This window comes from Anser cygnoides, chromosome 5 (genome assembly GCF_040182565.1).
Source record: "Anser cygnoides isolate HZ-2024a breed goose chromosome 5, Taihu_goose_T2T_genome, whole genome shotgun sequence".
Taxonomy (NCBI): Eukaryota; Metazoa; Chordata; class Aves; order Anseriformes; family Anatidae; genus Anser; species Anser cygnoides.
Window position 1 is genome coordinate 57,401,276 of NC_089877.1, and position 14,300 is coordinate 57,415,575.

Below are 14,300 nucleotides of genomic sequence, written 5' to 3' on the forward strand. Positions count from 1 at the left end.
TTATTATTTATTTATTTTGTACCACCCCAGAGAGATGCTGAGATTAAAATGTATTATACTTGGATATGTGGGCTAACCAACCCAGTGAGTCCTGTTACTCAGAATTCAAACTATAATTCACACTCGGAAAATTGCAGATCCACCCTGATATAAATTTCAGCTAGAGTGCAAAAGAGCCAGCTATAGTTTTACATGCATATTTAGATTGTATTCTTGTATGTACAAATCCTCTGATAAACTGCCATAAATCTGCTGCCATACGTTTCAATGATCCAAAGGAGAACTGTGTGAACATAAGGGGTTTTATTCCACCCTCAAAATGTCACATGAAAAATAAAATGTATCCATGCCTTATCTGGGTGATCTGTAGAACTTTTAAGGCCATTGATTCATTTTATTATTATTATTTCATTAAAACATGGCACATTTGATGGCAGAAGCTACTGTTAAATATGAGAGCCTCAGATTCAGTATCTAAAGCCACAGCTGTAGGTACTTCAGTAAATTAACCCCCAGCTTTTCAGATGAGTGCTCATTTTCTGGTGCCTCTATACTGTCAGATTAGGATTCTCCAGAGTTTCATGTTGGGATGATTCCTTCACCAAGGAATCCTCCACTCAGATATACACCAACAGGATTCCTTGGTGAAGATACCGTAGTCTATCCTTGGATGCTACTGTTAAAATTAATAGAAATTCATATTGAATCAGCAGATCATGCTCCAGCAACAAAGAAGATTTATCCAAAGAACTACTAAGAAGGACATATACAGTAGGACATTAGTAGAAATGAAGGTGAAATAAGTAAATGACCTCAGTCCCTTCTGCAACCTCCCCCTCGGTTGGCATTCAAGATGGTCAAGGATCTAGCAACCATTGCTCTATCCCACACTACTGAATTTCATTTGAAGAATCAGAAAAAGTAAATCATGTCCAGCCCGGGCTCTGGTGATGTCTCTCTCTCCTGCTTCATCTCTGAGATATTTTTGTTCAGTTCCAGGCTGAACAAAAGACTAGACTCTTTGGCTATTTGATCTTGCCTGTCTTATCACAAACAGATCCCATTTTGATAGCATTTTCCTCTTCCTCATGCCATTTCCTGGCTTTTGTTTTGTAATTATGTAGTAGTAATGGCTCTTAAAACTTCCTACAAGGGTGTTACATCCATTACAACAGCAATTCAATTTTAGTAGCTATTCACATATAGTGGAAAGAGATATTAAATTGGAGGTGATGTTGCAATAAAAATCATACCATTATAAAAACAATGTAATGTTAAAAACTGTATTACAACAGAAATATTTTAATAAAGGCACTAAATAAGCACAACAAAAGAAAACAAGAGATGAAAGGCACAATAAGAGCTTTTACTGCCACACTGATTTTGCTTTGTTTTTAATGTATTGATGGGGTATTTCATTGCAACAGCTCCACAATTTTATGATAAATGCATGACATAAAGCATCTTTCTTGTAGGTAGTGTAATTATTACATTTCCTTTCCAACGGTAGGAAAAGGCATGTGTGGTAAATGGAAAGGGCAGAGTGAATTACGGACTGGATGGGAATCTTGTCCTGCTTCACAGGAGGACGCATTTCCTGCTTTTCCTTTGGCAGAAGAGCCAGAGTCAGAGCAGGGAGTGCTGATCCATAAGGACCTTGCCAGGAGATTGTGTGGCATGAAGGCAAGTGGTGGCAACATCGAAAGGAGTCCCCACAGTGCCCAATCTGCACCACATAGGTCTGGGTAAAGAGATCCCTTCTGAAAAGATACAAATTCTTATTAAAAGGTCTACTCCTTTCTGTTTGTGCTCACACCCTCTGCAAACACATCACACTAGAACATGGTATTGTGTTTAAAACTGAATCTTTAGCTGTTTCTTTGGGAATGAAGGTCCTCTCCTCTTGGCACAGAAAAATATGGGGAAAACTTTGATTTGAAATTTGCAGATGTAGTACTTTCCACTCAGAATGAAGATTTGCTCAGCATAACAGATGGGAGCCAGGGGAGGGAAGAGTTTTTAAATTATTTCAAAATCGTCAAAACAGTTTATTCTGAAATTTTATAAATCAAATAGAGGCAGAAAGGTCAAGATTTCAACTTCAGTTTTGTTCCCTGTGCCTGGGAGTCCCATCTGTGGTAGGGCTTCTGGAGTTGGAGCTTGAAGAAAGCTTTTTCTGGCTCCCCAGTTACTTATACTGTTATTATCATTATCAACTTCTTTACCCTATTATTTTACACAACACCAAGGACTTCATTACCTCACTGATAAGCTGGGGTAAATGAAGATCTCAGGACTTAAAAAATCATAAAAGTCATCTATTCACATGCAGTGTTTTTCAGCTCTGTCATAGTAACAATTTTTTTCTTTAGTTATTTAATAAACAATGAAAATATAAGCTATCACCAATAAATTTAACTGTAGGGATGGAAGTCTTTGTGATAAGCTTTATTATTAATGATCTTCACTCAACCTCAGCTCCAAAGATTTCTCTGCAGAATATTTTATAGGAAATACTAGTCCTTTAAAAGCCTGGAAAGCCTAAGAAGCCACTGAAATCTGTAATTGAAATGCAAATGGAAAGCCCTTGGCACATCAAATCAATTTTGCTATTAATAAGAAGCGGAAATAGAATGTGACACGGAAAAGTCCTGATGCCCTACATAAAGGTAGGGTTTCCTAAGAGGTCTGGTGCAAAACAGAAATTCCTGTTTGCTGTAGTCACACTTCTAAATTGCTCCATTATCAATGATAATGTGATGCAATTAACAGGCTCCTGCTTGGTTACAGAAGCCATTTTCTTCAAGGTACAAACCTCCCATAAGACCATAAAATAAGCCTTTCCAAGCTCATGTCCACAGTGTCTGGCCTCGCTGTATTTACCAGTGCCCCAAACAAATTTCAGTGCATGAGACGTGTCAGCTCTGTGTCTCGCTGCCCTGGTCTTACCCTGGCGTGAGGATACCTGGGCCAGGAAGAACCTGGCTGTGCCCGGATTCGTTATCAACACCTGACTCTCATGATTGTGTTTCAGTGTTTGATCCAGAGATCATTGAAGTTAATGGAAAGATTCACCTTGACTTAATAATCCGTCCCATAATGAGGGTGGGGGAGAGCAGAGAGGATTGACTTTTAAGGAACTGAATGATTCATGTAGTCAATAAATAAAACAAGTTTGCATGGTCAAAGAAGGTATTATCCTGAAAAGTTTTAGAGAGAATTTTGCTTTCTTTCGAAAAGATCCCAGGATAGAAAGTCTTGAACCAGCCACAGCTTTTATATGTTTTATTTGTTTTTCAAGAACCAGTCTACCCAATCTCATTTGAACTTAAGCTGATCTACTATAATTTCATCCAGAGCAGAGACACAAAGCTAGACATCGATATGGATTTTCTGATGTTTCCAGCCAGAGTCAAGATGATTCACTTCCTAAAAAATAAGAAAACCATCATTTAACAAATCAGGATTTTATTTATTTATCTTTGCAAAGCTACCTTCTGTTGGACTGATGTAAGAGAGAGGCATGCACTGCTGTGTTGGTGAGAGTTCAGGCAGCAAGGACCACATCTGGATGGAGCAGTGGAATTATCTTGGCCTTTGAAAGTCGCCAGGGAGTCAGCCTGGAGAAGCCCTCCCAGTTTTTGTCCCTTCCCCTGATGTTGCTCAGGTCAGATGCTTGATGCTTGGCTTCCCCGTGTCCTGACAGCCCCTCCGCCTGAGGTGCAGAACATCTTCCCTCAGTTGTCGGCCATAATGCACCTTGAGTGGCAGGAGGGAGGCTGTGTTGCAGTGTACTTCAGGCATGTGTATGTCTAGAAAATAATAAAATCTCTATAGAGTCTCATTTAAGATGCTGAGAGCTGGCTGGCATGTGTGACCTTAATGCACGAAATGCCAGCTTCACTTTTCCATCTTCCTCCCTTAATAGACGATAATTACATTAGTGGGAAATTTCAGTCCAGGAGAAACCTGCTCCTCTGACACGAACAGAAGTGCTCTGGCGATTTCGGCAGCTTTTGAATGCCCCTCAGGAGGCCTAATTCAAAAGGATGCTGAGCACCTTCCTCTGTGGTTGACTTGGATCACGTTTTCCCTGAGGATTTGGGGTAAATCCATGACTTCTAGGGCATTGGTGTCAGAAAGGACAGCAGGGGGTTGTTGCCATGCTGGTGGCCATGTGCGTGACCACCCCGTGAAAACACCATGGCACAGAATTTCAGGTTTCATTGTATCCTGCTGGTGTGTACTCAGTCAGCCAGCATAAGCTGAAATCCTGGCTGTTACTCTGAATCCAGCGAGCTGGGGCAAAGCTGACACAGCTGCGTTTATCCATGTGCGGTCACGCCTTTCCTGGATGCACAGGCGTGTTTTAATTCTGTCATTTGCTGCTGGGGCGTTACCTGTACAGCACAGAAACAGCCTTTATTTATTGGTCCTGCTGAACTGGTGCCCAGGACTGATTACGTGATGATAAGGTTTATCTGGTATATCAAGTTTATTCGTATAAATTGCATAAAAGAAGCGTGTGGTGGAAAAGGGGAAAGAAGAGGCTGAAAATGTCATTGTTTCAATCCTGTCATATTTCCAGTATGAGCAGTATTTTACCTGGTAAATGGCTGTCTATTATGAACTGTGCTGCATGCATTTGTTCCCTCTTAGTACCAATTCAACAAACTAAATATCTTGCTGTGGGTTAAATGCAATGTTAGATCATGCTGTCTCTCAACAGAAATGTATAAATGGGTGGTTATTTCACTGGAAAAATGATGCATGCTCCCAGGCCATTAGGGAAATAACACCAGCAAAAGTTCTATGGTATAAAATATATAGGAGCTGGGTTTGCAAGCCAATGTTCAATCACTGTAGCCTTGAACAGCAGGTTAAAGTCAGAGAGGGCAGTAAATCCAGCCATGGCTCTTTAACCAGTAGAGCCAGAAGCATGGATCTTATGCCAAGAAATAATTTAGAGGTGAGGAAAATCATTCCCAAAGCTTATTCACAGATAAATAGGAAAAAAACTACTATGTGTAGAGGTTCCAACCCTCGCATGCTGACAGCTACAGATGTGGCTCTGAGCAGGTTCTGGGATGTGTGTGAGGACCCGGGTGCTGTGCTGAGCATCCTGCCCTCACTCAGCACAGCATCGCAGCTTTACAAATCTTCATGATCCTGGGTGGTAAGTCCATGGGAGGAGATTTTTGGAAAAGTTAAATCTGTCCCATTCCCTAAATATCCCTGAGCTGAAGTTTGTGGGAATAGGTAACATCAAGGCTTCTCCCTCTGTGAATAAAACCTCTGAAGGGAGTAAAAGAAGACCACATGGAAAAGAGGCATAAAGCAAAATTTAGCCCATCGGAAGAGCTGACCCACAGGTATCCCTGGGTGTACTGTCTTTTCTGGAGATAAACTTGCAGACAGCAGCCAAGTGCCTCCTCCCTGCCTTTACATTTGACCTCTCTTGCTGCCTCCAGGCCAGGGGACTTCTGGCCTTAGAGAAGTTTAAAGTGAGCTCCAGGTCGCCCTACACATCCCAGCACACAACATCCTACCTGGGGGCTCTACAGCAAACTGCCTCGCCAGGGTCTGTGCTATCCTTGACCACAGACCTGTGGCTAAGCCCTGTGTTTTTAATTAAATCAGCATTTTTGCAAGTCTAATTTGCAATGTTTTTTACACGTGCTTTCTTTTAATGAAATATTTCCCTTTTGCTCGCAGCAAGTATAGCTGTGCTGGAACCACTTAAAACATCCCTTTGCAATCAGTCTGAATACTGGTGCTAGGTATGAATGAAGGCCTTTCGGGGAAAAAGAAAATCCATTTATTTAGCTACACCTCATCAAAAGAAGTGAGTTCAGTTCTTGCTTCATAAGCATGCACACAAGAAGTGTAATAATTTCTCGGCCAATACTGGGAAAATTCTGCAAGCCTGCACCTGAAATGCAGTGCAAACTCTGACCATAGAAACAAAGACAGGGCTGCAATATCCACCGAACACCAGCAAGGGGAGATGAGACTACTCCAAAGCACTCTCTCACTGCTTTCCGACCACTTTCTGACAAGGTCAGGCTTTTTGTTTTGTTACGTTTTGTTTTGTTTTGTTTTGCTTGGTTTCCACTACAAAAACAGAACCTGTGGGTTGCACAAAGACTCCCCTTTGCACAGGCACTTGACAGCAGTTTAATTGTAGCTAATAAGCAGTAAGAGTGATCTTTGTTTGCTGTATTTCTGGGATCCTCATCCTCTCTCTGAGTGGAAAGACAGTCTTCCAGGTCTCATGTTTGGAGGATGAGCCTCAGACAATGTTTCCCCATATATCCTCACCACCCCACGCACATCCCCCCTGCATGCTTGAAATGCTCCTAGTGCAGGGAGTGGGCCTGTGGGTCCACGGGGACTTGGAGCATGTGTGCAGCCACACGTGACAACGCACAGGTGTGCCACCATGACACATCCCTTTGCTGGGAACAACCCCGTTGGGCACCCACTGAGACAGAGCAGACACAGCCCCAGCACCTGGCCCCACACCTCCATGGACCAGGCAGGAGTCCAGAAGATGTCTAGGGGGTTCATGATGCATCACCTCTCCAGTGCAAACATCAGTATCTCACATGCCTTGTACAAGCACAATAAGGCAAAGAAACTTTTGGTAAGCCCTTTGTCACCTGTCACAGGCTCCTCTGGGTCTGAGCCAAAACTGCTGAGCCAACAGGTTGGGAGAAGACATCACCTGCTAGTGATGCATCTTTTCTTTAGGTCTAAAAGGCAATGAAGACTAGCACATAGGCCAAAACCTGTTATGGGTTTAGCCTAGTCACAAAGCACTGTTTTGTCTTGTCCAACTCTGATATCATGAAACAACCTTTAACAAACCAATTATAGATAGTTTTGCTTCCCCTCTGTAGATCTTATTCTACAACAGTTGACAAAGACCTCTGGTATTTTCATCCTCATCAATTACTTATGAAATCCTGCAGGCACAGAGAGGCCTTAATGACTTGATGACAGCACAAAGTCTTGAATGTGTACCCTGATCCTTTATGTGCTAACCAAAGAATCCAGCTTTAGATCAATCCCTCATATCAGAATTGCACTACAAGAATATCTAATTCCATGGCAGCTTCCACAGTCTTCATTATTTGATCAGCACTGATTGTGTACATTATTGCAAGACAAAGAAAGCAATCAGTCAAGCTTTTATCTTTGTTCTCTTGCTCTCACTGGTATCACTTCATCTCTCTATCTCTGCACTTTAATGGCTGGCCCTCATAACAATAGCAATCTCACAATCTTTAATGTTCATGTCTTACAACAGTCTGGTGAGGTGTGACAATATTATTATTCCTATTAGAAGACTATCCACAGAGCAACAAAGTCTCATAATCACCAAAACTTTCTAAAGCCTTATCCCTGATAGCTAATACCCAGGGATAACAAGTAAAACACCATCACCAAGGTCACATTACTTTCTCAAACAGAAGTTAGGTGCCTGAATACACATGTGGTAGTACACAGACAAAACTTCTCTGCGTCTCAACATGAAGTCTCTGTTGGAGCTGAGAGTAAGCCCAATGCCACATTCCCGGTCAATGCCATGTCCACCAAGCCATTCTTGAGAACAGATCAAGGTTAACAAAATGTTCCAGTGTAAGGGGAGGAGAGGGCATATAGGACTCACCTGTGGTGATGCTCAGGGCTGGAGAAGCAAGGATATGGCCAGTGACTGTCATTAAAGGCTGATGATCTCTTTTTGCCTAGCTAGCATTCCCACTTGTGTGAAATCTTTGGGAACAAAGGACATTTCAGTATTACCAGCAATTGTCACCATTATTTTAAAAGGTCTTCCCAGAGCCATACAGTGCCATGCTGCATTGCTGAGGAACATGTCTGCGTGGGGCTACGCACACACAGCACATAACTGAAAGGGTGAAAGAGGTGAATTGCAGAAGGAGGAAGACAAAGAAGAAAGATAAAATGACCAAAAATGAGGAGCAGGGATGTGCAGTAGAGGTCCCACGTGTGCTTCTGTGAGCTCTTTGCCACAGCTCTGTCACATTCAGGGCAATTTCCCTTCCTCTGGGGGAGTTCATCACCTTCTGGAGAGGCCAATCCACCCTGCCAGACGTTATGTGAAGCTCACAAGAGGCTTAGTCCTGTGATGTATTCAGTTTCCTCAAGCATTAGGCCCAGTGAAGTAACTGAGGAGCACACTTTTTTGTCCTTGTAATTTTAAAGAACTGCCTCTGGTGTCCTCCCTCACATGATTTCTTTACCTCTCTTCTCTATTAAGCAAAATCTGGGCTGTAAATTGTCAAGACAACACTAAGGAATGAAGACTTCTGGAGTAAGTTCATCATACAAAAGCAATGTTTCCTTGCTGCCTCACTCTTCTGAAACCATTTGGTTTCAGCAGTGAAGCAATTACCCAGGCTAAGCATCAGGGGAGGGGGGCACCGTGGGCAGGCAGCAGGTTCACCAAGTCAGCCCTGAAACAGGAGTACAGCTCTTCATTCCTATAAATGAAAGGCATCAGGGTACCTGTCTAATGGGACACCAGAGCTACCTTAACCCCCAGTTGTTCTCAGGGTTTGCATAAAGTGGCATGGCAGAATAGCCCAGAGTCTATCTCAATTATTTGTATGGCATCCGTGGTAATAGTAACTGAGAAGCCTCATGATCTTTCATGTATTTGTCCATACAGCAGCCAGATAAATAGTTTTATCCTGTCCCTTATTATGGGAAGAAGTACAGAGGAGATTGACAGCATATCCCCAGCTATAGATTCAAGACACAGGTGAGTTTGTGTTTTCTAAACTGGACACTTATAACCATAATTTCAGGGATGCCGGTTTTACTTACTGAAAGCTTACCCAGTGCTCCAGGTGGAAAATACATTAAGATTTATGCTTGGATGTAATGCCAGTAATGCGAGAAGCATGGAAATACCTTAGCTGGATAGATGCAAGAGTCTCCTTTCCAGAAGGCATATTATTAGTAGAGCCCATAGGGCTGCAGCCACCCAAAACATTAAATATACTTACACAACCTCTAATCTGCCTCTGGCTGAAAGGAGGCAGTACCTTGCCCAAGTTAGAAGTAAAATTTCCAGTAAATTGGAGAATTGTTCCCAAATCTTCCAAAACATCCAGACACCTACTGCATCTGAGCAAAAGCAGACAAACTGATCCATTTGCAGCTGGAGATATAACACCCAAAAACATTGCATCAAGTGTTTTGAATTCTCCTTGCTGAATAAAGCAGATTCTTAGTTATTAAATATGTATTAAATATCTAGTCCAGGTCGCACATCTGGCCTGAATGTTTCCCTTGAAGCTAACCTTGAATATCATTAAAAACATGGTCTCCTCGATTGAGCTATATTATTAAAGATTATAAAATTTGAGCAAAAGACATAATTAAAAGGCTGGTTGGTTACATGAATATTCCTCCCTGAAGAATTGTGATGACATTTCTTCTCTTAATGCCTGAGTGACTCTGTTGAAGTAGTTGACTATTGTCTTATGCATTAATTTACTGCATGAGCTTGAGGGGGGAAGAGAAATGTAAAAAATGAAATCAGTTTCCCCTTTCAAGCCCCAAACGCTTTCAGCAGCAACCTTACCTACTCTCTGAGGACTCTGCAATATGCTGAGGGAAAAAAAAAAATATGTGGGAGTCACTGGTTTAAATCCAGGCATCACCCCACTGAGTTTTTAAAAGATCTTATCAGGAATAAAACAGATTATGAATAAGGACAGAAAAGCTCTGGATAAATATTCCAGGACTATAGCTAATCAATTCCGCACACAGAAGATATAAGCAGCTCACCAAGCTGGTGTGTGTACAGAAACCAGTCCTAATTAACTGTGTGTGTGAATTTTGGAGTACTGAAAAAGCACGTGTTGTTAATTTAATAAATCTTCATTAATGTTGCAGGTAGCAGCGACCACCACAAGAACCATTAGAAATTGACCCTTTTCAAATCCTCATAATCCTGCACTGGAGAGATATACCTAATTGGGCTCATTAAAAGTAAACATTGATTGACAGGACCACTGGGATCCTTAAAAGGGCTGTGCGGTCAAAGAGAATTGCTGTTTTCCCGATCTCCAGAGAAGCATCCAGTTGTTTGTTCCTTCTGCTGTGGTCCCCAAAAATAGAAAGAAACCTGCAAGTAGTACCTAAGGCAGCAAGGAAAGGTGTGGGGTTACATTTGCAGGTAAGAGCCCTCAGATATGGAACATTTTCAGAATCAGGTCACATTCACTTCCGTGTGTCTGGTGGGAAATGCATACCACAAATAAATATGGAGATAAGGGAATTAAGGACCTTTGAACTGTGATCGACTCTTGTTAAGACATTGGGACTGTTCCTCTAATGTTTTATGCTTTGTAAGTCATTAGCATCTGTGCAAAATGAGTGTAGAAAAACAAGGTCAAATCAATAGCGTATTACATAGGCATCAGTAATTACATAGCGGTGGGGAATTGGGCTTTGGGACTTTTCAATTATTTTCTATTGCAAGTGATGTTCAGACACCATTTGGGAAATCATGTTTTGGTCAGACAGTAGGTGTTTTGCTCAGTGTGGGTCAGCATTATGGAGGTAATCAAAAAATATGGATCTTTCAGGCCTCTATCAATCTCTCAACCTCCATTTCTGAATCCAAGCCAAAAAAAAAAAAAAAAAAGGGCTTAGGCTTATTACATAACTTTAACATCTTCTGGCTGGAACACACATGACAAAGTGAATGGTCAGACATTTCTTTAGAAATCTACTTCAACACATTTTTCCTTGTGTAGTTTGTCTGTTTTGAAGTCAGCTCCAGCATTTTCTTCCACAGAACATGTAAATTTAGGTCATCTTTCTTCATTCCCTGTCTTCATTTATTTCTACACAGACACTTGAGCACTTTACTGACATCTGAAAAACTTGCCGTGCATCAAGCAAGTTCTGGTAACTGTTTATATACATGTTCCTAATATGCAAAAAATGTACAATAACCTAATGAGACCTAGTGTAGATCTCTCAGAGCATAGTCAGCTACATTGGAGCATCTCCCAGTTCCCATGATGTATGGGAGCACACAAGTGGTTACCCTGGACCTGCTGATGATCAGTGGTTTGTTCGACTGCAAGCACGGCACAGTGTGTCTGAGCCCTTTGTATCACCTGTTGCCTTAATGCTCTTGCATTAAAAATCTCCTGAGTGCCCAGGAGTCCCAGGAGTTAATCCACAGCAGCTCTGCCTCTTCCAGGACAAACACTTCTGAATGGGCTGCATTGGAGACATGGGAGGCACGTTAATGTTTCCTTGCAACTCGAATGTGGTAAAGTGGAAGTGTCAAAAAGGATTAGCGTGTCAGTGGTTAAAATGATAGTGGCATGAAGGGACTGAGGGCTGCCAAGCCAAAATAACAAGAAATTGTCTCTGAAAGCAATCCTGACACATCATTTTGACAGTTGTGCAGCTCCACATTAACAAAAAGTTACATGGAATGGCAGACTTTTACAGCAACCTCCTTGGCCTGGGGCTGAGAGAAAATTTGGGATGGACTGAGCAGAAGTTGTATTCTAAAACAGCTGTCTTGGTAAGGTCAGAGAAGTTTCTGACTGGTGCACCAGTGCAAGCTGACGGGATGGGGCTGAATATGCCAATAGCACATATTTAGAGTTTTAAGCCCTAGCAGGACCCAGGGGGGTGAACATCAGCCACCACACTGAGGTTACCTTCAGCCCGGAAATCCAGACTCACCTGCTGTCAGAGGGTCTGCACTCCCACTGGAAAGTGTCTGGATGCTCACAGATTGCAAGTTTTTCCTTGCCAGGAGCTCACAATGACCAACCACAGGCACCTGGCTGAAGAGGCCGATATACTCTTTGGCTCCCTTTGGTGATGATGGAGAAGGAGAGATTTCCTAACAAGTCAGTCCAGTTCACTCTCAGAATTCAAACCTTGCATGAGAATCACCAGGAAAAGATTCCTACCTTGATCAAGCAGAAATAGTCCTCCCTTCCTGCTTTATTCACTCTGCTGCCCTCCCAGGGATGTTGCTCCCAGCCAGCACCTGCTTTGGTCCAGACTTACCTCCCTTTCCTGCCCAGTCTGAGAGCAGTGGAGCTGTGTCTGATAAGAGCACCACAGTATTTGTGCTGCACCCCTGACCTGTGCTGTGCATCCCTCTCCTGTTTTGGATGGCTGGGCTTCAGAGCATTCACCAGGAATACAATAGTCCTGAATACCGGCTGGAATAAACGCACTGCTCTGACAAGCACCTTGTGGGAATCTGAAAGGAAATAGCACAAAAAAAAAAAAAAAAAGAAATCAAACATAAAAAGGTAAACACAGTTTTTATAGGATTGTAGCTTGTGTTTATGCCTGATTTCTTTGGAGTTGGTTTCCTGACAAAGTAGAGTGAAACCACTGTGTTAGATGTGCAGCACAGCCTTTGCAGTGCTCGGACTGCCTGCTGCTTCATATTTATTAATTGAGAAATCCTTGGGCAAATTGCCATTAGAACTACAACATTGTTGATAAACTCAGCAGTTTCTGGTACTCCAGCAGCATGCAAAGAAGCTGAACGAGACTGATCACGCAGCGCAGCTATATCTGCAGAAGCTTGATTATATGGTTTGCTTGCTAATTAAACATCTAAATATCCATTTACCAAGGAAAGCAAAACTGAGGAATCTTCAATTACAGCAGGCTTATGTGGAATAAGAGAGTCAATGTGAAACTTCCTGGACTATAAGGACGTTGTATGGCCAAACTCTCTCCAAAAAGCTGGTTAGAGCTCACATGTGGTTTGGCACAATGAATGTATCCTAAACCTTGTCATTCATTCGTGAGCAAGGGTGAAATGAGATCATATGCAGAAAAAGCAGTGAAATTGGCTTATAACTTAGTTTCTGTTTCATAGTAGGACTGAGCAGGAGATTCCACAGTGTGGTGTCTGCTGGTGTCAGCGCAGGGGCTGCTCAGAAAGCAGCAGTGACTTTCTGAAACAGCTCCTTGGAAAGGAAATCCCCAATCCAGTAATTACTCCAGCGGCTCCCAAGGACTGAGTGGAACATACTCACCACTTATCAGAGGCAAGGAGAGGTGGACAGAGGAAGAATTTCTTTTATAATTTCTTTTTTCTTGTTTCCTCACTACCTTGTCTCTCCCTGATGCTCAATCAGACTTTTGCAAGCACACCCAAACACAGAAATTAACATATGGGCTCAGCAGGATATCTGGGAATGATTTTCCCCATCACAGCTACACATTAGGTCTCATCCCGATCTTTGGCATTTAACAGCATTATTTCTGATGTGAATAATTAAAAATCAAAGTAAAATGGCGCTGTACTTTCTTCTGTGGAGGAGCTATGGCAGCCAAAGCATGTTGCCATGAGAATAAATGACTTTAAACTAGCCATCAATAACATTAAACATGATGATTAGAAGAAGAGAAAGTCTGGAAAAGGCTTCTGATGGATGTTGAAGGCTGGGAGTTACTATACTGTCATTTGTGTTAAGGCTGGTACATTTAGAAATGAGATTGTATGATCTGATTGCTGTAACAGGGACTGGATTTAATGTCTAGCTTATCCCCATGCTCCTAGGTCATCATTCAGCAGATCTTGAAGTTTGCTTCTTCGTTGTCAGTACTTAGGACTGTCATTTTGAGGAAAACACAATCTTCATAAATGGTCTTAATATCCTGTTTGTCATAAGGTGCTAGGAGGAAATAGTGACAGAAAAGTTTGAAAACCGAGTAGATAACTTCATGTTGGAACAAAGAAAACATCCTGCCAGAGCAAAAACAACTTTTGATTTCATTTTCATTTTACTTGTGTGAACCCTTGCTCCCTTTCTTCTCCTTTATTATTATTATTAATTATTATTGTCATTATATTAAGATCAGCTAAGTCGCCTGCACAAGCCTGATACAGCAATGGAAATGGGATGGGTAAAGGGTTAATGGAGAGAAAGGCTGATCAGGATCAACATAACTGACGGTGATCCTAGAAGAGAGGGGAGATGTGTTATGGGAGCAGTTTGGGATCCAGGGGAGGACTGGGTGAAGAAGACAAATCCTGAAGGTGGGTGACAGGCACAGTTCAGGTGAGAAACTGCTCTCCTCTGCCTTCTGTCCCATTGGTTGCTAAATATAACAGAAAAGTCCTGAAGCACTTAAATATATATATATATATATATATAAACAGTCCTTGGGTAATAGCTGTCTTGTTTGTTTTTCTGTATGTCTACGCAGACTGTCACCCTCCCCACCAGCCATTGGAGGTCAGCAACTCCTGCTAT